The following is a 22,700-nucleotide window of genomic DNA, read 5'->3' as shown; positions in this document are numbered from 1 at the left end:
CTTCCTGGTTAGGTATGGAGTGGCAAACTAGTAGTGTGTAGGAATCAATACTCTATACTTACCTACCTGGATTCAACCTGCATCCTCTCTTCCTTTGCAGAACTCCGTTACCTCTTGGCGCGATGACTCAGTGAGTTTCAAGTGGCATGTGTTGTACACCCAGAGGCAGTATGTCTTGTTCCCACTGCTCTGGGCCCATGGTACAAAACACATGTGGTTCTTGTCCTCAGATAGCTTACTGTCAAATTGGGGTGACATGGCAGAGCTTCATTCTATCAGCAGAAATACATATGGATAAACAGGGTTATTAGAAATGTGCTTTGGAGAAGAGAGTCTATCCAAAAATGTTTTTCCCCAGGAAAGAAGGAATCAGCTTCCACAGCAAGGAAGCTTGAAACTGTAATCACAGAGGAAAGAGAGGTGCTGGACTTCAGTTTGAGTTGGGGAGGCCCATCATCCTGCTGTTGCTGCCTTGACCTTCTCCCTTCTCCAAGGACCCCATCACTTCCTCTCCATTGTCCTTGGGCTCCATCTCCCCCTCTGGAAGTGAAATCTATCCCCTTTTGGCAGGAGATGGTCCCTGTTAAGTATGGATATGGCGACTGTATTTTGCAAGCTAACATTTAAAATATTCAGTCTAAAAATGTGAGCACAAAGGGACAAGATATTTAAACTCTGTCCTATTCTATCAAATCTGGAAAATATACTTTCTGTTCCAATAGTGTTTCCTCCTGCCCTGCTCACCTATCTATGAGTCTTTTAGGCTTAGCTGCCTGAGCTCGTTGTGGGTGTTGCCGGCACACCTGAATCCCTGGCAGAGGCATAGGGGAGAGGGGAGAGGCAGAGGAGCACACTGGAATGCCACTGTGCCTGTGCAGTCATCACAACTCCACCTCCATAATGCTGAGCATGGCAGCTGAGGAATTCTATGACGCATTATTTTATGGCTTAGAATCATCGGCTTTGGTTCTGGCACTTAGGCTGTGGTTACTTGTGTACGTGAACCTGTGAAAGTGGGTGCCTTGCATTTGTATTCTTGCTGCTCTACTCAGAAGCATGGAGCTCCTTCCTCCTCTGAAATGCAATAGGCAGCTGTTCTAGCTTTTGCCCATCACTGCTACTGTTGGCTGAGTGGTGCGGAGGGACCCCTTTCTGTAATATAGTGCTTTGGCTGGAGTAATTCTGATTTATAAAAACAGCTTCACTTGGAGAGAAACATTAATTAGATGCAAAGAGGGAGTTATTTCATCCTTCAAGTAGGGGAGAGTAGGGAGTGAGGGAGAGAAAAAAGTACCACAGATAAATTATCTTCTATTTGCACAATGTTTTATGCTTGTCAGCTGTCTATTGCCAGAGAACCACAATGTAGCTAAATACTTGTGACACCTTGCCCAATCAAGGTATAGCAAAAGGATGTTACGGGAGCCTCTTTGTGACAACCTGTGCTAGTTTACATTAGCTTAACCAATCGCCTTTTCCTCTGTGCTTGGAGAAATTTGTTAAATTAATTCAGTTGCAATTAGCAGATTTATGGGAAAGTACCCTGTTATCCTTTAATTGGAGAGCATAAAACTACAAACTGAATCCGCTAGTTCTATTTGTGTAATAGGCAATCTATCTACGACAAGATTTGATCGATGGAGTCGTATGATGCCCTTGCCTTGTTTTATATTGGCTGTCAGCGCTTAACTGGGACTGAAGTATCTGGGTAACAAAAATTGATATAATGACTTAATGCGCCTTATTCTCTTTGAGCTACATCAGTTTAGAGCACTTCTGAGAGAAAAATGTCTGGAAAATATCAGGGAGTCATTTATCAACCTGTTTTCATTAGCATACTGCCTAGCTCTGGCAAGGATTTGAATAAAAAAAAGCAGGATGGTACAATTTATTTCAGGCCCCATATTTCTTGGATGAAAGGAGACTTCTAATAAAAGGAAAATACAGAAAGATGCTTTTTCTAGCTGGTTTTTCCCTAACTAAAAACCCTACCCACCAAAAGCTTTTTTGTTTGTTTGGATTTTTGCTGTTAGTAATATTCTGGGAAAAGAAATGAAAACTGCATAGTGGTTATGATATGTAGAGAAAAAAAAGTTTAACCAAAAAAACCCAAATTAACCAAAAGTACCCAGGTATATTGTGGGTCTGTGTTTGTCTGTCTCTGTTTGTTTGCCTCTGTTGTACACATTTGTGTGTTTATAATACAGAGTTACACAGTGACCATGGAGAGAAGTTCTCGGCATAAGTGGGTGTTTTGTAGCATTGAAGGATTTCAGTTAAGATACAGTGCTTTTAGATTTCTGGAGCTGGGGCTGAGGGGAAATAGAAACAGATCAAAATGTTTGTATAGTGGGCACAATGCGTTTGGTATATGTAGTCATTTGTCCTGCCCTCTGTAGGATGTGAACCACAAGAGGTAATAATAACTGAAAGGCAGTTGTAGGGGAGTGAGTCCTTTTTTGCATGAAATTTTTATGCATCAGTCAGCCTGCATACAGTGTGCCTAGTGTATAAAATAAATTGGTGCATAAATCAGATTAAGAGCAGCATGTTGCCAACTTTTGCATTTGCATACAGGAATTCAACATGGATATGGAGGAATTCCAGTTTTTAAAATCTCTAATAGTGTATGGGGAATTTCTCAGGTATATATTGCATGCAAGGACATTTTATTCACTCATCTCCCCCACACCTCACCCCAAATAACAACAGACGAGGGATAGGAAGAGCAGCGATGTGGGAGTTTTGTGGCTGCCAGCCGTATATGGAGGATAGTGACACAGTATTTAAGATAATATTGCAACTCTGTCTATAGCTCCTGATTATAGCGAGGAATTAGTGTGCCAATCGATAGTGATTTATGGTGAGGATAAGCAAGTGCACATTGCTCACATTGATCTGCATGTAAATTCCTTGACATAATAAGAAGTTATTACCAATGACAGTCACTGTCTGACTGCCATCTCATCGGCACATCCTTCCATCAGTGGGAACCACAGTCTCTGCACTCCGGGTGTGAGTTTGCCCACAGTTTGCTGTTGTAAGTCAGGCCTGTACATCTGGTACCTGAGGAGCGGCTATTGAGTAGATGAGGATCGAGGTCACGCTGACCGTTTCCGTCAAACAGCAGTTCCCTGATTCACCAGCAAGACGGGATGTGTCTTGCTTTTTTTTAAAGCAGGAAATATCCTACAGGGGTTCGATTCTGGGTTAAAAAATATGTATCATGAATAGTTTTCTTGGGAATTAAATCTATTCAAGTTATTTTCTTCATACCATTTCCCCGAAAGCCTCAGACAGCAAATTATCTATCAATAGATTAAAATACAATTGCTTTTATTTTACCCATTTATTATGCTTTTTGAAAGTCATAGATTTTTTTAACCATCTCACTTTTTTGCTTCTTAACTCTCATATGCATTTATATGCTTCTGCATTTCTGCTGCATGAGAGCTTTTTAAATTCAATCTTTAAGCTTGTATCTTTTCGGTTTTTTCCCCTTTCCCTTGCAACAAGACCTCATAAATTCATCCTCTATAGCTGTACCTTTTTCTCCTTCTCTTCAGTAGTCTTGTTAACTGACCTGAAGTCTTTTGCAGTTCACATTCAGAGCCTAGGTGGAAGGTAATGTCTCCTTTTCACGTGCTTTCTGTGGGCAAAATCTCTCTGCCTAGCTTGTAATGTTACATTAGCTATAATCATCAGTTTGTTTGTAAAAAAACATTCTGTTATGTTCCTCTACGGCTTGATTTTTTTCTTAAGAGTCTGCTACTTTAGAAAATTATTCTTGAAACTAATTGCAGCTGAAGTGTGATTGCTGCGTTCTCACCTTCTTCATTCTTACTGGAGGTGGTCATTGCTCTTTGCAGAAGACCCCTTGAGAAGTTGGTAGAGTAATAGATATATACCTTGAAGAGTGAGTCATTAGCTCCAGGTATATGGTACCTACTTTACCTTGAAAAACTCAATTATGAAAACATAAGGTTATTTATTATAGGTAGTAGTTGCTGTACTAATAGAGGGTAAATAATAACAATAATTTTAATTTCAGACTGCCTGTTGTATCAATTAGGTCTGACTAAGTCATTCTGTAGTAACAAATAACTCCAGAATCTCAAAGTGTAAAGCAATACAGATGTATTTCTCACTACACTTCATGTACATTGTGGGTTGGCAGAGGGACTCTGATCATTTTAGTCACACAGGGACTCAGGATGGCAGAACAATTGACATCTTGAACACTGCTGGTCATTGAGCTAGAGAGGCCAAAGATCTGAAGCATCTTGCATTGGCAAGCAAATGTACCACAGCTCATTGACAGGACGAATCACAAGGCCCCATTCTTACCTTGTGACCCAAACAGGGTAGAACTAGATGTATTTGGTGAATAGTTCTAATACTATTGATTGGTTATACACACAGATATTTATTAAAAACCTTCTCAGAACTAAAGAAAAGTGTTATTAACTTTAGTAGTACACAGATTGGTGGTGACTGAAGAGGTCTAGAATAATTGAGTTGAGAATCCCTAAAAGAGATGAGCTGGTTCAACTCTCTCACTTGTACAGAGGAGGAAACAGAGGTTCAGAGAGTGGAAGTAACTTTCCCAAGTTACAGTGTTGGCGATGAGCAATATAGGGATGCAAACGCAGGTTTCTTGACTTAAATCCAGTGGAATTTCTTTCTTCTATCTCTCACCTGGAATCTTGGGAGCTTCGAGTGTCTTGTGCAAACTGCTATTAAACCTGTGTATGTTGATGGTGCCAGTCCTAACTGCTGCTCCCTTCACTTCAGTCCTTCATTTGACAGCTTTTACTTTGTCCAGGTGTTCTAGGTATGCTTAGCTTCCTGGCTTCCCTGTTCCAGACTTCCATGGACACCATCATATCACTTTCCTGCAGATGGTATTTGGTTATGAAGCTACAGATTCACTTGATTTTTATTTCAAATATAGAATTTGAATGCTCGTGTCAAATTCTACAGACATGACGCAGGATGTATAGGGTGGTGTTGAGACAATGATGGGGTTTTTAGCAAAGTCCTACAAGGACGTGAGACCAGGAAGAACTCCACAGAATGACGTTTATTGATTTATTTGCACATAATATCTACACCCCCACCCCTACTTTGGGAAGGTGAGGGAAATAGTGATTTGGTCTGGACAATGGTCTGTTGTTCTGTTTTGTTGTGACTCAGCAAAGTCAGAAGACAAAGTTTTGGTTGACATTTCTGTTAGTTTACTTTTTTTAAAACTAGTTCAAATTTCTTTTTTTTTTTTATTGAGTTAATGATAGGTTACAATCTTGTGAAATTTCAGTTGTACATTAATGTTTGTCATTCGTGTTGTAGGTGTACCACTTCACCCTTTGTGCCCACCCCCCACCCCACATTTCCCCTGGTATCCACTAAACTGTTCTCTTAGTCCACATTTTTAAATTCCTCATATGAGTGGAGTCATACACAGATTATCCTTCTCTAGCTGGCTTATTTCACTTAACACAATTCCCTCAAGGTCCATCCATGTTATTGCAAATAGGACGATTTTGCTCTTTTTTATGGCTGAGTAGTATTCTATTGTATATATGTACCACATCTTGTTTATCCATTCATCTGTTGATGGGCACTTAGGTTGCTTCCATGTCTTGGCTATTGCGAATAATGCTGTAGTGAACATTGGGGTACATAGGACTTTTGGGATTGCTGACTTCAAGCTCTTTGGATAGATACCCAGTAGTGGAATGGCTGGATCGTATGGTAGTTCTATTTTTAATTTTTTGAGGAATCTCCATACTGTTTTCCATAGTGGCTGCACCAGTTTGCATTCCCACCAGCAGTGTATGAGGGTTCCTTTTTCTCCATAACCTCTCCAACATTTGTTACTATTAGTTTTAGATATTTTTGTCATTCTAATGGGTGTAAGGTGATATCTTAGTGTAGTTTTGATTTACATTTCCCTGATGATCAGCGATGATGAGCATCTTTTCATGTGCCTATTGGCCATCTGTATATCTTCTTTGGAGAAATGTCTGTTCATGTCTCCAGCCCATTTTTTGATCGGGTTCTTTGATTTTTTTGATGTTGAGTTAAACTAGTTCAAATTTCTGCTTCAGACATTGGGGACACTTGAGTAGACTCAAGGTTTTTAGACAGAGACAGAAAAACCTTATAATATTTGTCATAGTTATCAGATAAGGGTTATACTTTCCAAATGATTTCCACTATAGACCCAGGTTGGACCTTCCTGTTGGAGGAGTATTAGATGTTTTCTTATGGTTAGGATTATGGACATAGGCATTTGTCAGCAGGCCATGATTAGAATCTGAAGCCTTGGATTTTGGCATTGGATTCTTATATGGCTAATGTCTGTGGAAGACAAGGCAGTGGGTAGTGTGCCTGTGTGGCATCAGAAAGATGCCTTCCTGCCTATATGGAGAACCCTTATTAGCTTTATGCCTTTTGTGTGACACGCATATTCCATTCAAAATTAAAAACAAAAGCTCAAAAAAAGCTAACCTTCCTTAGGTACCTATTATATGCCAGGTGTGTGTGTGCACTCTCCCCATTCTCTCTCTCTGTCTATTGTGTGTGTCTATATCTATCTATCTATATATATCTGTCTATGTATATATGTGTATTTCTCATTTGCTCCATAGAACAGCTTTACGAAGTAAGTATTATTGCATGGGTAACATTTGAGTGCTTGCTTTTGCTTACTGTGTGTTTGTTGCTGTCTTCAGTGCTTTACATGAATTAATTCATTCCATCCTTTCCATTACCCTCTGGACTAGATATTCTTATTAGCCTCATTTGGAAAATGAGAAAACTGAGGTGTAGAGGTTACATAGCTGGGATGCGATGGAACCAAGGTTCAAATCCAGGCAATCTGGCCTCAGAACTGATGTTTGGACCACTCTGCTGGGCTGCCTTCTTCACCTTTCCCACCCCATTAGTGAGGGGAGGAGTTATAGAGCAGTGGAACGCCATCCAGAAATGGAATCTGAAGATTGGATTCAAACGCTTGCTCTGACACCTCCTCCCTTTGCTGTGTTAGGCAACTCCCTTAGCCTTTCTCAGTTCATTTTCCCCATCAGTGTAATAAGAACACTCACCCTTAACTCAGACGCAGTAGTCCTTAGAGTGAGGAGCTTGTGCCCGGTGAATATATCATAAGAACCACTGGCATGCTGGAAGACTGTTAAAATTCTATTTCCAATTTTTATAATCTGAAAATGAGAAAGAAATAAGCTGGATCAATATTTCATATTCAGACTGAACAGGCGCCCTCACTTGGTGCAGATGTCTGCCACATGAGCACGTGCTACACACAGTTGGGGGGCTATTACAGAGAATTCTCCTTGAGGAGCAATTCATAGTGACGTCTTCTCCTCTTTTTTGTCTTCAGAATTTTGCAAATTTTATTAGTCTCTGGTTGTAGAATGTCAGTGATGTGGTTAATTTTATTTTTAAAAAATGCTCAAATAACAGAACCTTTACATTATACTTGGTTATGAATTGGGAATTGAATTAAAAAAATTTTTGGTTCTGACAGATTCCTTGGTCATGTCATGAGAAAGAACTTGAGAGTTTTTTTTTCTTACCATAAATATGAGTTCCCCATTTTTGTTTTACAAAAATTCAAGATTTCTTAATTTTTTCATTCCTAATGCCTACCGGAAGTATAAATCCTAACGGATATGTTTGGCCAAAAATGCAGTTGAGAAAATGCTTTCTGAAAGAAACACATACTATGGAGAGAGTTTTTTGAAACAGTTCTTTGGAAAGGTTTCCATCATGTGAGCTCCTTGCTAGAAACTGTCTAGTTGTATCATCTATAAAAATCCTAATCTCTGCATACTATAAAAATTTGGAAAAGGAATTTTCTGACCATCTTAAAGTCTTCCCAAGAAGGAATTTTAGTGGATTTTGAATCCATTTGTGAAAAATATAAAATTACCACACATTTTGCATAATTGACATCAAGTTATGTGGAAATTGACCCACTGAATTTAAACAACAATCTGAGCATGCCTAGTTAATGAGATTGAAAAAAGTTTCATGATTTAATAAACTCAGCCAGTGACCAGTTTTCTTCCATATGTACTGTGGTTCTGAATAATGGCCCTCCAAAAGCATCAGGTTCCAATCCCCAGAACCTGTGACTGCTACCTTATATGGAAAAAGGATCTTTGCAGATGTGATTAAATTAAGGATTTTGAGATGAAGAGATTATCCTGGATTATCTTGGTGGGCCCTCAATGCAGTCACAAGTGTCTTTCTAAGAGAGAAGCAGAGGGAGATTTGAAACAGACAGAAGAGTTTGAAAAGGGAGTGGTGACCAGAGAGGCAGAGATTGGAGTGATGTGGTCACAAACCAAGGAATGCCAGCACCCTTCAGAAGTGTGAAGAGGTAAGGAACAGATTCTCCCCTAGAGCCTCTGGAGGGAGCACGGTCCTGCTAACATCTGGATCTCAGCCCAGTGGTACTTCTGGTGCCCAGAACTGTGAGAGAATAAATTTTGGTTTTTTTAATGCCACTAAGTTTGTGATGATTTGTTACAGCAGCCACAGGAAACTAGTACACTTACTTAAGTAACTTTTTAAATTATGATTCATTTATTAAAATCAAGTGTTAAAATAAAATTAGAACTAAACTTCTAAGTTGAGTTTTTACAAAGTGTTAAGCCAGTATTTTTAAAAAAAATGAGGTATAAGTATATAACATCTCTGTAATGAAATGCCACTTATATATTATAAAATATATCTTTTTTTTGGTGAGCTCAAAGATGATTTGACATCATTAATGAATAGAATTGCATTTAAAAATCTTTGTATTTTCTTTCCTATCCTTAAAGTGACTATTTTGTATGTTTTAGGAATACATTTGTATGATGATAAATATGTATAAGTTACAAATAAATTAACATATGTTAGGGTACATAATCAAACAAATTTGGAGAACTTGCTCTAAGGATTATTACCATGATTAAATTAGCTAAATGTGAAAACTTTTAGAACATAGTAGGCATCCAGTAATTATTTATTGAATGAATGAATGGACATATGGATGGGTAATGAAGAAATGGAAGATCCCAGTTTAAGCAGTAGGCCTGGGGAAGCATGGCTGATGGGGGGTTGGGGGGTGGGTGGCGAGCTGTGGACCCAGGTGTGTCTGATTCCAAAGCAGGTGATCTTCCCACTTTGCCTTCTTCTTATGAAGAAGTATGCTTGTCTCACAATGTCATGACAGGTACAAGTGAGACTTAGTGGTGGACATGTAGGATTGACTCATCTCCTCAGCATTGGGATAGGGTGGGAAGGAATAGGAAGTGCAATACCAAGGATTACCTGAGAAGGCAGAATTTTTCTGTTTCTTGCACTGGGTGTGACTGTGTTGGCCGGTGATGGTGGTGGCGTTGGGGAGGGCATTTGGAGGCAGTTGTAATTTAGCTTTCCCCTAGTTCACCCAACAAAGCAGGTAGCTTTAGACTTTTGCCTGAATGTGAGAGGCAATGAAGATCTGCCAACAATAGAATAGAAGATTCATGAACACCAATTCCTCTTCCCCATGAGGAGTGTTGGAAGAGAAATAAAATTCATACGCTAAATTGATTTTTAGACATCCAAGGTGCTAACATCCATGATTGTGGGGAACAGAGAGACGTCTAGATAAATTAAATTTCAACAACCCTCAGACCTAGTTTTAGCCAATAGCTTCACTCTTCTTTCTGACCAAAGACACCAAAGCAGCTTTCATTCCAAGAGTTAGCAATAAACTACCTGAATTTGAGAGTGCTCTTTCTTCCAGCTCATCTTTCGATAGAGCTAATAATGACAGGAGAATAGTCAGTGGGCTGGTGGGTGCTGAAGGAAGGTAATAAGAATTTCAGAGCTGCTATAATCCCTAGACCAGCCAAACTGCAGCTATGAAAAGGGGAACAGACCATACTTGCTGAACCATGAGCCTACTCAGCTAGTCACAAGAATAAAGCCCAGTTCCTGGAAATGTCCTTCTTGTGCACTGATGGTGATGGAGTAGGGGGGTTTCTTTGCTGTTCATTGGAACACTGGCCTTGACCCCCATTGTCATTTATCCCACTGTTCTAATAGCTTCCTAGAAGGGGAATTCCAACAATAACCCTTGCTCATGTCTGACCTATTTTCCATATTTCCCCAGGTAGTGTTACTCCCAGGTTTAAAATCTTCCAATGGTCCCCTTAGGTTCAGAATCTTACCATTGTTTGCAGTATTTTCTCCTTCTCCTTCCTCCTACCTTTGAGTCAAATCACATGCTACTCTGTTTATTTTCTGCAGAAGACTGTCTTGTCTCTGGGCCCTTTCACATGCTGTTCTCATGCCTTCACCCATCCACTCCAGTCTTTACCTAGCTAACACTTTTGCATTCTTCAAGCCTTGGTTTAAATGCCGCTTCCTAAGGAAGGCCTTCTTTGAACGCTGTTGACTAGTTTGGCTTCTCTTGCTGTCTGCTCCCCTAGCCTCCTGAATGCCCACTTTTGGGATAGTTAATTGTATATTCAGTGTCTGTTGGCCCTATAAGACCATCATTTCTGAGAAGTCACTGCACAGTATCAGGCACATGATAGGTGCCCAGTTCATATTTGCCACATGAATGAATGGAGGTTTTCGAGAAAGAAGATACTATGTTATTTTGTACCCCCACAATTTGCATAGTGCTTGACACCAAACAAATGCTAGTTGAACTGAGCTCAGCAGAGGCAGTGGGGCCAGGGCTTTAGGGGCTGTGACCTGGATGCAGGGTATCTACTCATTTCCTTCACCCATCCCTTTGAGGCCCAAGTCTGAGTACCTTTAGAGGCTAACTGGGGAAGGGTGATGGTGGTGGTCATGGGATAGATCATACATCAGTTGGCCCTTTGAAAAGAAAAAAAAGGGAGAAATATGCAGATTCATTAAAGACAAATATTTCTGGAAATAATGAACTTTAAACATTTGATTGCTATATTTTTGAAATGTAAAAGAGAAACGAAAATGCAAGAAAGGCAGTTATTGTGGTAACCTTTGCATTCTGTTTGCAGTGTCCAGCTTCTTAAAAGATTCTTGTATGAGCTGTGGTTATAGTTTTCAAGTATATGTCTCATTTTTGACCTGGGAGTAAGAAGAATAATTTTTAGGTGATGAAAATAAATAGTGAACTGATTATTAAGTACAGAAACGGGTCTCAGGGTTTCAGATATCAGCCCCACCATCTGAAATGTAAATATCTCCTAAAATTCCCATTTAAGAACAGATTTTACCTGCAAGTAGACTGTTATATCTTCCTGAAAAATATATACACCCTAGAGAGGGAATAAACACATCATTACACTTTCATGACAGATAAGCTTGGCTCTGTTCGGGTGTAAACTCATTTTTCTTGGGTTGACCTTTAAATAGTATTGTGCTATTGTATGGGATTTAAATCAATAATTTTGTCAAAGCAAAATATACTGCAGGTTTTTTCTTTATCATTTAAACAGCTCTGTAAACTCTCGAGGAGTAATGCATTTCAACATGTTGTCCCCAGAAAAAGAAAAGGAGAGGAGGGGGTTTGGGGATGTTGGGGGAGGCAGACCACATATAAAAACTCACCTAGCATCAATGAGGCAGAAGCCCAGGGCGGCTGCAGATCTGAGAGAGTTCCGTTTTTCTCTTTCAGGCAGCTGAGGTGGAGGTGCCAGTGTGGGCTGTAATTAGTGGTGTAATACCTTTTCTGCATTCCTGTTGTAAAGCAACAAAGTGTCCCAGGTGTGAGGAGGTTAAAATGAGAAGTACCCAGTAGTTATGAAGCAGCAATAATGAGTTTCCTTCTACTTACCGTGGATTTGTGTGATATACAGCTTGCAATTAAGCATGGCTTGGTGATTCAGTGATTAATGTATACCCAGCTCCTAAAGGAGGGAAGCCGCCCTCCCGTCACATTCTTCATGATGTTTACAGCTGGGTACCTATTAACAGGAAGATGGAAAGGGCCATTTACAATTCAGTAACCTTTATGACAGTGAACTCTTTAATCAGCATTTTATTTCCTTTGTAACACTTTAGTCATCTACAAATGTCAGAATAAAATAGGGCCATGAAATATTTAGAATCGGCATGTGGAAATTGACTTCCCTTGATTTAAGCTGCTGTGTCTTTTCATTTTGTTGTTTTGGGAGCTTTTACTTTTATTGAAAGACAATTTATAACTAAATGCTCCCAACAGTGACTGGCATTAGGGTAGGAGGAATTTCAGAGAGCCAAGTTCTGGTTCTATAAAATGTGTTGATGCTTGCTATATTGGGTAATAAGTTATTCAAATAAAAACATTAGCAAAGGGTTCGCATTTTGGAGCGGTATTTAGTAGAGGTACAGCAGACTTTGTAGAGTTTATGACAAAATACCCTGACATATTTTAGAAAGGTAATTAAGTATGAAGTACATCCATAATAATTTAAGTCAGTTACAGTGTGTACCTGAAATACGCATTATTGTCTCACATTATTTTCTTAGCAGGATTCTGGGACTTTTTCAATTCAACAATAACCAGATTTCAGCTTTCTTGTGTTGTTGCAAATGTATGTAATATGTATTAGCAGAATTGCCATGTTTATATTAACAAGACCTTCAAACAGTGATATTATTGTATTAAATGATTGCATTATTATTTCTGACTCACACCTTTTCTTAAGTTAACCTGTTTTAAGCCACTGAATCCCAACATATCTCAGTTAATGTGTTTTAAAAATTAGTCTTGGACAATGGCCTGCTTTAAGAATTTGGCATGGTGCAGTGCAGCCTTCTTCCCTCCCCCAAAGGTTCCTAGTGACCATTCGTTGACCTTGGGATGAGCCCCAATTTAGGGAGCTGGTTCTTTTTCAGGAGTAGTGAGAGAGTCTTGGTCTCATATGGGCCATATAGGACCACCTTTCACACTTTTCTACAAGGTATTGGGAAGGTATTGCCTTTTCTTTGCTGCTGTATGGAAACTAGTAGTTAGTACCAGCATGGTGCAGTGGAAAGAGGAGCAGGACTGAGTGCCAGTCCCAGCCCCAACAGGAACTCTCTGTCATGGGCAAGTTCCTTACCTTTCTGGACTTTGGTTTTCCCATCTGTAAACTGACCTGATTTACTGGACTGAGTGTGCCTTCAAGCAAGCAGTGAGAGAGGAGAGAGGACGGGGAATAGATGGAGAATAAATTAAGACCTTAAATGCAAACTGTGGCAAGTAAAGGGTTTCTGTAACTAAATTGCATAGATATGAATCCTAAGAGAATGTCTTTACCTAGATAATGGAAGGAGACCTGTTGAGGGCTGGGGAAAGTCTAATCATCTCATGAATTTGTTGTTGTTGCTGAATGAGTTAAAGTGTCTGTTGAAGCAGTTGGCATGGAATGAGACACCAATGTTATTTTCTCTTTTCCTTGGTTTAATAAAAGGACAGGGTCCCCAGTTGTCTTCTGGTAACAAAACCCTAATCTATAAAGTGTCAGCAAGTTATTTGAGTTGGAATGTTGATGAACAAAGTTGAGGTAGTATTCTCCAAATTGAGAGTTTCCCCACTAAGTTCAGGGAATGAGATATGGAAAGGAGGGACACCCAAGGATTAGCATTCTTATGCTGGGTGAGGAAAGGGGCTGAGTTACAGGACATCCTTTTCTCTATTTTTTCATCTCATCTCCTTGACCAATCTCCAGCTGTCCTCAATGGCTCACTTTTGAAATAGTTCTTTCGAACATTAAATTGGTGGTACCCAGCAAGATCTTATACTCCACTCAGACTTTGAAGACTGGAGTTTTCTCATTAAAAGTGAGTTAACCTAGGAATACTAGGGGAGGGGCTGAGTGATGTCAATAACAAGGCTGGAAGCATGAATGGGTGGTGGTAAAGTCCTGGCTGTAAAGATAGGTGGTGACCTGTGGAGGATGATTGGAAAAGGAGGATGGGGGGTGGTCCAGGAGAGCAACATTTCAAAATAGATTTTATTCCATCTTTTGCCCACCATCTCACAGGAAGTCCCCACAGTGGAACCTTGAATGACAGGAAGCAGTGGGAGCCTAAAAAATCTTGGTGCCTGTAGGTTTTTCCCCCCAGATTTCCTTTTTTTTTTGCTGAGGAAGATTCACCCTGAGCTAACATCTGTTGCCAATTTGCTCTATTTTGTATGTGGGTTGCTGCCACAGCATGGCCACCAATGAGTGGTGTAGGTTCATGCCTGGGAATTGAACCTGGGCCACCAAGGCGGAGCATGCCAAACTTAACCAGTAGGCGATGGGGCCAGCCCCTCCAATTTTTAATTCATTTAATTCATTTAACTTCTTTACTTTAGAATTTTTAAAATTCTGTTTTAAATTTAAAAGTGTTATGAAACATAATCATAGAAAGTTTGGAAAAAAAGAAAGAATGAAAACAATTGTCTATAATTCTACCACACTAGGACAACTATTATTATTTGTATATATTCTTTGTCTTTTTCCAAAGGCATGTCGCTGCATAGTTAAAATGAGAGCCAAGTGTCAATTTTGTGTCCTGCCTTTTTCATGTTACAGTAGATCATATGCCTTTTGCCATGTTGCTTGTCTTTATAGTCATCATTTCTCGAAGACTGCATGCTTGTCCTCAAACAAGCATTCATGTTTTAAAAAATAATTTAAAACATATTTTTAAACCCTACTATGGACTATTTAGTTTGCACCCATATTTTTTGCCATAATAACAGTGCGATGTATGTCTTCATGTGACTTTTCTATACTTTAGATTATTTCTTTTGGAATAGAGTCCCAGGTATAGAATTATTGGGCTGAGGAGACCCTGTTGTATTACATCACGTACCCGCTTATAGCCCAAAACCTCTTAAAAGTCTTAGATATGTTTCTTCTAAGTTCTGGGCTATCTATTTGCTCCAGGCTCAAGTGATTTTCATAAGAGTCTCGTATCTCTTTGAGAATTTTGGATATTTTCAAGGCTCATGAGGATCTAAGGTCATGTGGATAATACCATTCATTTAAAATTCTCCTTTAGCAGATGACAGAAAATAAGGAAAAAGCAAACTCGAATGGGGACTGGCATCTGTTGGGCACCCAGAATCTGTTAGAACTCTCAAGCACAAGATCTCATTTAATCTCAAAACAGTCCTATGGATTGGGAATCAGTAGCACTACTTTTGTTTTCCAGATGAGGAGACTGAAACTCAGCCACGTTAAGTAACCTACCTGAGGTCATCCAACTTCTATGAAGTCAGAATTTGAACTCAGGTCCACCTGACCAAAGCAGGTGCTTGCCCCACTCTGCCATGCACCTTTTGTCTAAAGAAGTGCGGGCAGGTGAAGCAGTGCTGGGAACCCCACTGTATTCTGAGACAAGCATAAAATAGTGGCCATTTCTCCTTTATAATACCAAAAGCTCTTATTTTAGCCCCTGGGACTTCAGCCTTTCTAGTGATTCCTGTGCCCTTTGGCAGACCCATCTTTATGCAGTTCTCTCAAATCACAAAACACAGTTATGCTTTAATGCCTGGAGGTGGTGGGAATTTGTAGTGGGCTGGCTGAAAGGCAACTGGCAGGATATTCTGGGATTGTTAGGATGGGGTTTGTGTGTGGGGGGACCTCTGGGGGAGCTGGCGTCCAAACCCCTTTGGCCCCATCAGATTTTACTGTCTCCCTCTGTGCTTTCTTGAAGGCAGTGAAGGAACTGGACATGTGTCAGAAAGGGAGAAGAGATAGCCTTGCTTGGAAAGCCAATGTGGAAAGCACTGTAAATGTAGAGCTCACCTAGACAGAGAGATGCTCCAGAAGAACTGTTCAGGGCCCTCAGAGAAATCCTCCACCTAACCAGTCAGGAGCAAGGGAAAATGGGGATGCTCAAAGTGAAGGGACAATTTGAAGGTCATAATACCCATCAATTCCAGGCAGATGTGGAAGCAGGCTTCTCTATTATCCCTACATTGAAGAATCAGTGAGAGATGCACATGAGAGGAGGTGACCAGGCCGCCAAGCAGACGAACACAGGAATGGCTCTGTGACTCAGCCTTCCTCTTGCCTCGGCTTTGATTGGCACCATCTCCTCTCCTTGGAAAACCATCCCCATGATGGTTCTCCACCATTCTTGGGTCTTAAATAAGGCAGGAAGGCAGCAGATAGGGTGGTGAGGGGCTGGTGGCTGGGGGTTTGGATGTCTATGACCTTGCCCCTTTGCCTGCTGGTACTACATTTAAACCCTAGCCTGGTATTTCTCCCTGTAAGGGGTGGGGAAAAGGAATCAGTGTTGGGCTTTTTTCTCTCCACTGATGATTAGGACATGTTAACCCGCATTCTTTTGCCACTTTGCCCCCTTTTGGTCAGGATTATTTAAATGTTTATCCTTCCTTCCTTCTTGACCTTTCTTGTTCAGTCCTAGTTCCTGGGTCCCGCTTGTTTTGTGTTTCATGAGCTTAGCAAACCGTGGCCTCCAATTCCCTCGTTCTAGTGTTTTCACTTAAGATGAGGAGTGATGAGCCAAAGGTTTCAGGCTCAATCCTTGAGCAAAGGGCCGCTCTGACAGGGATTATTATTTATTTGTCATCTTGGATGTAATAAGCTGTAGGTACAGCTTCGAGAGCCCTTGATTTATTGCGCTGTCTACTGCCACTAGCGGGACGTCTGCTCCACCGTGCAGGATGAATACCACACTGTCAGCTTCGTCGATCTGTCTCCACCACTGCTCTCTCTCTCATAACACATTCCCATTTCATGCCAGAATACATAAACAATCTTTCATTATTTTGATGCCTTTTTCATATTTGTTCTTTACAGAACATAAAGTTTGAATTTATGGGTTTCCTTTACATTATTTCAACACACTCCACCATTTTCCGGGTTTGTGGTTTAACTCTCAGAAATTGGCTGCCAGGTGATTTAGTTATTTTGGCTTTCTAGTTTTATAGTTATTTAATATCGCAATGCCAGATACTGAGAAAATGGAGTGCATGGGAGGTGAGGGATTTGCAGTTTACGCTGTTGTCATCAAAGCAGCGTGATCACAGGGGTGAAGCATGGGGTTAAAAACAAGGCACAGGAGATGGGAGGTGATTTGCTTATTTAAAAAAAAAATCTCATCTCAAAAATATTATTTAAATGATTGGCCAGCCCAAGTCCTTGATGGAGTTTGAAAGGAAAAAGGGAACCTCTCACAACTGTTTGGGATTAGCAAGGTTTTCTAAATTGGTGGTCAAACACCCCACCCAGTTCTGCTTTTTACCACACAGTGGCAGCTCTCAGCACTCCTTATTTTTACCCATGCTTTCTCTTCTCTGCTTTTTGCATTCATCTCCATCTCCCCCCACCCCCTTTTTGGTTCTGTGTTTCAGAGGCTTGGCCATATGGCCTAATTTTAAAGAATTTTCCTGTTCTTACATTTAGTTCCCTTAACTGGTAAAAGAGCTTGTATTTAAAGGCATTTGCTTAGGAATAGGAAGTTGCTGCTTTTTCCCTGGCAGGAGGACAGACTTGGGAAATGAATCATATACCTGCATACTTAGTCACTTATTTGCATTGACCTATTTGCATGGATTTCCCCCCCATCTTACTCTTTCATGTTAAATTTCATCATATTTAACAAATATAACAACTATATGCATTCTCTAAATTACGCACCTTAATGTTTTTGGTTAAAAAAAAGTTCTCCCCCAGTTATTTTCCTTGAAATTAAGTTCTCAGAGAGATAGCAGTAGAAGAAATTCATAGAGTAGATTGAATTGATAATGCCAATACTGATAAGGACTTAACATACGTGCTTGAGAGTATGGTGCGTGTGTGTGTCTGTCTTCACCTGCTTGTAGGATATGGGTCAGTCCATGGAGGAGACAGGTGAATTTCCCTTCTTTTGGTGGTTCCTGACAAATATGAGCTATTGACAGGTGAGATTGTATTCCAGTCAAGGTCAATCAATTGTGTAGAGGCCATGGTGTTTGGGAAGTTAAAGGCCTTCTCAGTGACTGTGCTAATTTGGGTTCTGTGGCTCTAAGTCCAGCTCCTTTTGGGGAAGGTCTCTTGCTCACATGCTTAATTGTGTGTGTATATTCTTGCCCTTCTGCTCAGGCCTTTGAGAGGAAGGGGCTCAAGGTGAGAGATGCTCTGCTGTTGGAAAGTTGTTTTGAACCTCCCTTTCTCCTTCCTGAAAGACATTAATGAATGTGGATTTGAATACCATAAATGCAAGATAATTTTGTCACTCCTCACTTCCCTTGGCTGCCTTCATGAGAGAAATAGGGAATTTGCTTAGCTCACATGGCATTGTACAGGTCTGTTGTGGCTGGAAGGGAGCCCTAGTTAATTAATATGAGAAATTTGTTTTGTGTCCCTGGTAAAAAAGACAGTGCAGGTTGGTGTTGTCAGCAGAAGCTGCTTGTCACTTTGACCTGTTCTGTTAAGTGTTTGATGTGTTTTCTCAGAGTAATCTGTGAATAACATTATAGCCCAGCCAGAAGAGAAACCGAGGGAGCAATAGCAGAATTAATATCTGGGAACGTTGATAATTATATATCAGAATCTAATTTTTAGCACAGAAAATGTGTTAATGACAGAGAGGAAAACAAAAACCACTAGCTTCTCCCAGCAGGCCCCAAAGCATCATTTATTATTTCTCAGCTGGATATCTATCAAGTTTATGGGTTAATTTTTCTGTAGACTGTTATTTATGGGTTTTTGTTTGTTTTCAGCTATCATTACTAACAATACGGTTAATAGCAATCATTTGTTATCCAGCACTAGGCGTGATGCCTCAGATGAGAGCACTGAACTGAGAATACTCATTTGGTAGCTGAATAAGGCCCTGACAGGGCCCATTTATAACAAGCTCATTCTGTAATGTCCATCCTATTAATAAAATTTTGTTGCTGTCTAATTAGAGATGTCTGATGTGTATAGTGACACCACAGAGGAGACTCTTTGCCGCTGTCTCCTTTTTCCTTCCCCTGGTCTCCTCTGTCACAGCCAAAGCCCATGTGGGCCTGTGGGTTCGAGAAACAAAAGGAATGAGGAACGAGCTGTGGGTGAAGGTTCTGGATTAGATGTGTAGTAACAGCACAGAGTAGAGACTGAAAAACAGGGAGGTCTTGCTGGCTCTCCGGTCCTCTTCTCTTCATGCTGTGGTTTCACCTGACCCTCTTAGTAATTTGCAATCTGCCTCCCAAATCCTCAGTGATAGGAGGTGTGACCATGGGATACTGTGATTAATTTCCTAACAAATCCACCAAAACTTAAATATCCAAGCAAGGGCTTAGGTCTTCAGAGTAGTTGCTTGAGAGGCGGCACATTTATTCTAAAGTCACAATCATTTCTCAGAGCCTTCTGGAAACTTCTCTTGGTTTGTTTGCAGACGCAGTCTGTTTCATTCAATAAAAAAGTAAACAGTCTCCCCAAGTAAGAATTTTGGATGATAGATTAAAACATCAATCTCAGTATCTTGTGGTCACACTTTGGATAAAGAAACGGATTCAATTTAGTCATTTTTATCCAGTGGATCTTCCATGCTTTTTTCTTTAATTAGAAGGAAACCTTGAAGTTAAGTGACGTGATGCGCCCCTCTGTTGGACAAAGAGTTGGAATTGCAACAGCTATTTTTAAATCCCGATGCCCTTACTTAGCGGTGGTATGATTTGGGGAAAGTTACAGAATTTCTGGGCCTCAGCTTTCTCAGTTCCAAAAAGGAGATACCAATCTTGGGAGAATGGATTGTTGCAGGGGTCAAATAACATATATGAAAAAGCTTTGCAGGTAGTAAGACTTCCCAAATGCTAGTTATAATTATCACTAGTTGCAATTCACTGTTTTTTGCTTTTTAGAATCTATACAGAAAAACCTACCCCACTGAACTACTTTAAAGTCATTTTAAGCATAGTTGTATAAATAGTTTTACTAACTATTTTTATCCCTCATATTTCAAGTGAAATTTTGTTTTCCACTCCAAGAGTAAAATTTAAAGAAGTGTGTAGCATTGAAAAGTCTTTATCATCTTGATTATGGCTTATTGTGAAGTTTGCCTTGTTTAGGGGGGAAAAAAGAGGACTTTATAATTCAGGGAAGAAATATTCTATTAATTTGGCGGGTGCTCCCAATTATATGGCTTTGAATTAAGAGCACACAATCAGGTGATACACCAAAGAATGTTTTAAAATAGTTTTGTTGCTAGGTAGCTATTTTCCTCTTTAGTAAGCTTTTTACCCCCCACCCTGTGAAATGTTTTGCAAATGATATTTTGAATAAAAATGATCTAATATTTTTCTCCCAGCTTATCTGTTTGATTTTGAAGTAAAAACTTTTTTAAAAAAAATATAGCGCTGCGAAAGTTGCATCTAAGGTGGCGATTAAAGTGCTGTGTAGAGTTGGGCTTGCACAAGCCTGGACAGTCTCTTTTTTCTTCTAAACTGCCCTTGACTACAGCTTATCAACCCTTAATTAGTGCTACATTTTCTCCCTGTGATTTCTATTGATGTGTGGTACAGGAAGCTGGATTGAGCCTCCACCTGACTGGTGTGTAAATTGTTCTAGAAAATTCAGCAATATCTCTCTCCATTATCCGCCCCTCCTCCCCCCATTTCTTTCTGCCCCCTGTTTCTTTCTACTGTGTCTTTCTCACTTCCATTCCCTTCAATAGAAAAGGTGAAAGGCAGGACGATAGGAATCAGGTTGAGTATTAGTGTTTTTGCTGGCATGTGCAATAGAAAACGACAAGCTGCCGACCGGGTCCTCCGTCAGCAGATCGGGAAGCAGGGAGGCGGAGGCCGAGGCAGGCGGGGGCTCCCCCGCGGCCTCGGGATGGCTGCGGCGCGATTGTGAGAGCCGGGATGAAGTCAGCACTGACAAAGTGAAGGGATTGATGGATGGACAAAGCGGGGAACTGGATGTGAGAATGGATGAGGGCAGAGGGGGAATTTAACACAGACAAACAGAATGAAAGACAGAGAGGAATTGCCTGCTGAAGTACGCCCGCCCTTAGCTCCCACCGCAATTTACTTACTGCTAACTGAACACCCAAGAATTGCTTGCATCTTTGCCGGTTTTCATATCGGCCACGACAGAGAGAAGCTTGCAGATTCCAGCGAGTGTGTGCCAGGCTTTCTCTTTCAACCTCCCCCTAGTCCCCCAACGACATTTCACTCACTCATTTAATTCAAACTGAGCGGCTGATTATTTCCAATAAGTTCACACAGTGTTTCTGCAGAATAAATTTTCTTCCCCTGCCATTATTTTAATGTTTCCACTAAATTTACCGTAATCAGTTATTGTTGCCTTAGTGTAGTAAATAATATTTACCTGCTCCTTTTGAAAGTGATGTTTCTAGAAGGAGATATATTGTTGCTTTATGAAGGTGTGTGATAGCCATGATAATGTGTGCCTCCTTTGTGCAGGAAAAACTTAGTGGCTTTCTGCCTTTATCCCATCTGTATGTGTTAGTGAATGACTGAGTATTTATTGCTTGTAACATTTTACTTCAAGGTAACAAATATGCTTTAATCCCAAACCCCAAAATGTTATATTAGGCCAAGAAAGAATTTAAGAGGGTAGATCTCATGTTGTATTCTTACCACAATAAAATCAAATTAGGAAAAAAAAAAGAGAAAAGAAAAAAATAGGGAGAGGAAAAAAGTGAGTCTTTTTTTCCTCCTCTAAGAAAAATGTATAGTATCAGACATGTTACAATATAAGTTTACTATTTATCAAATAGTTATTTCAGAAAATAAGAGTCTGTAGTCAAGAAGCTATTTGAGTTTTCTTTTAAAAATAATAACTCGGTGATTGTATGAAGCAATAAGTAAATCAAATTATTATAATTGTATACCGTACTTAAATGTATATTTAGGATTTTATTTCCTCATATGATTAAAGGAAGTGATTTTCTGGGACCCATTGATTTAGGGGACTTGGATAAGAGTTAGTGCTACTAAAATTCCAAAAAAGGAGCCTAAATGCACACACACACACACACACACAGGAATTGTTGGGAGAGTGAAAAGGTAACTTATCCCCAACTTAAGACAATACTGTCCAGCTTTAAGTGCAGTAGTTTCAAAATGAGCCACTATATTTTCGATAAATTCAAGGAACCTGGGACCTTATGGAGCTTGGGAAGTCTTTCTAATTTTGAAATACATTGAAGGAAAGTTTGTATTTCAGAATTGATGCTGATGGGTGTAATAATTCCTTTATCCACTTTCCATTCAAAAATAAAGTTTGTTTTTTCCTTCTGCTCTCTCCTCTGCTCTCTCCTTCCCTCCCACTCTCCTTCCTTTCCTTCCTCCCTCTCCCCTCAAAGAAATGGCCTGGAAAGACAGAGTCTCTGAATTTTTTTGCTCTGTATTACAAAAGCAATTATCTTAAGGGTGTTGGTTTACATGTCCACACACCTGGTTTTTAGGCAGATGTCTTTCTCGTGACATACCTCCAGAGTGCCTTTATTTGTCTCTTCAGAATCCACAAAGACTCTATGTCTGAAGTAGCAACCGAGTTCGAAGAAATTTTGGCCCTTGAAGGCCTCCAGAATGCAATATCAGCTGCCTTCACGATTAAAGCAATGTCCTGGGAGAAGGGATGTTAGAAATGACGAATGGGAGTTAGAAAGAATGAAACTAATAAGTTGTCTATTACATGGAGATCCCTAGGACATATTTTCAGGTATGGCATAGATTGTCACTCCAGCGATGTTCAAAAGTGTATTTGTCCTTGTGCTCA

The 22,700-nt window shown here is 40.1% G+C and overlaps 1 protein-coding gene across 2 annotated transcripts in view; it reads left to right on the top strand.

Moving 5' to 3' along the window:
* LRMDA (leucine rich melanocyte differentiation associated) overlaps positions 1 to 22,700 on the top strand; it is a 1,073,572-nt gene that overhangs the window by 245,900 nt on the left and 804,972 nt on the right. The window lies entirely within an intron of this gene.

This window comes from Equus quagga, chromosome 2 (assembly GCF_021613505.1).
Source record: "Equus quagga isolate Etosha38 chromosome 2, UCLA_HA_Equagga_1.0, whole genome shotgun sequence".
In the NCBI taxonomy this organism is placed as follows: domain Eukaryota; kingdom Metazoa; phylum Chordata; class Mammalia; order Perissodactyla; family Equidae; genus Equus; species Equus quagga.
This window is presented reverse-complemented; position numbering and strand designations above follow the sequence as displayed.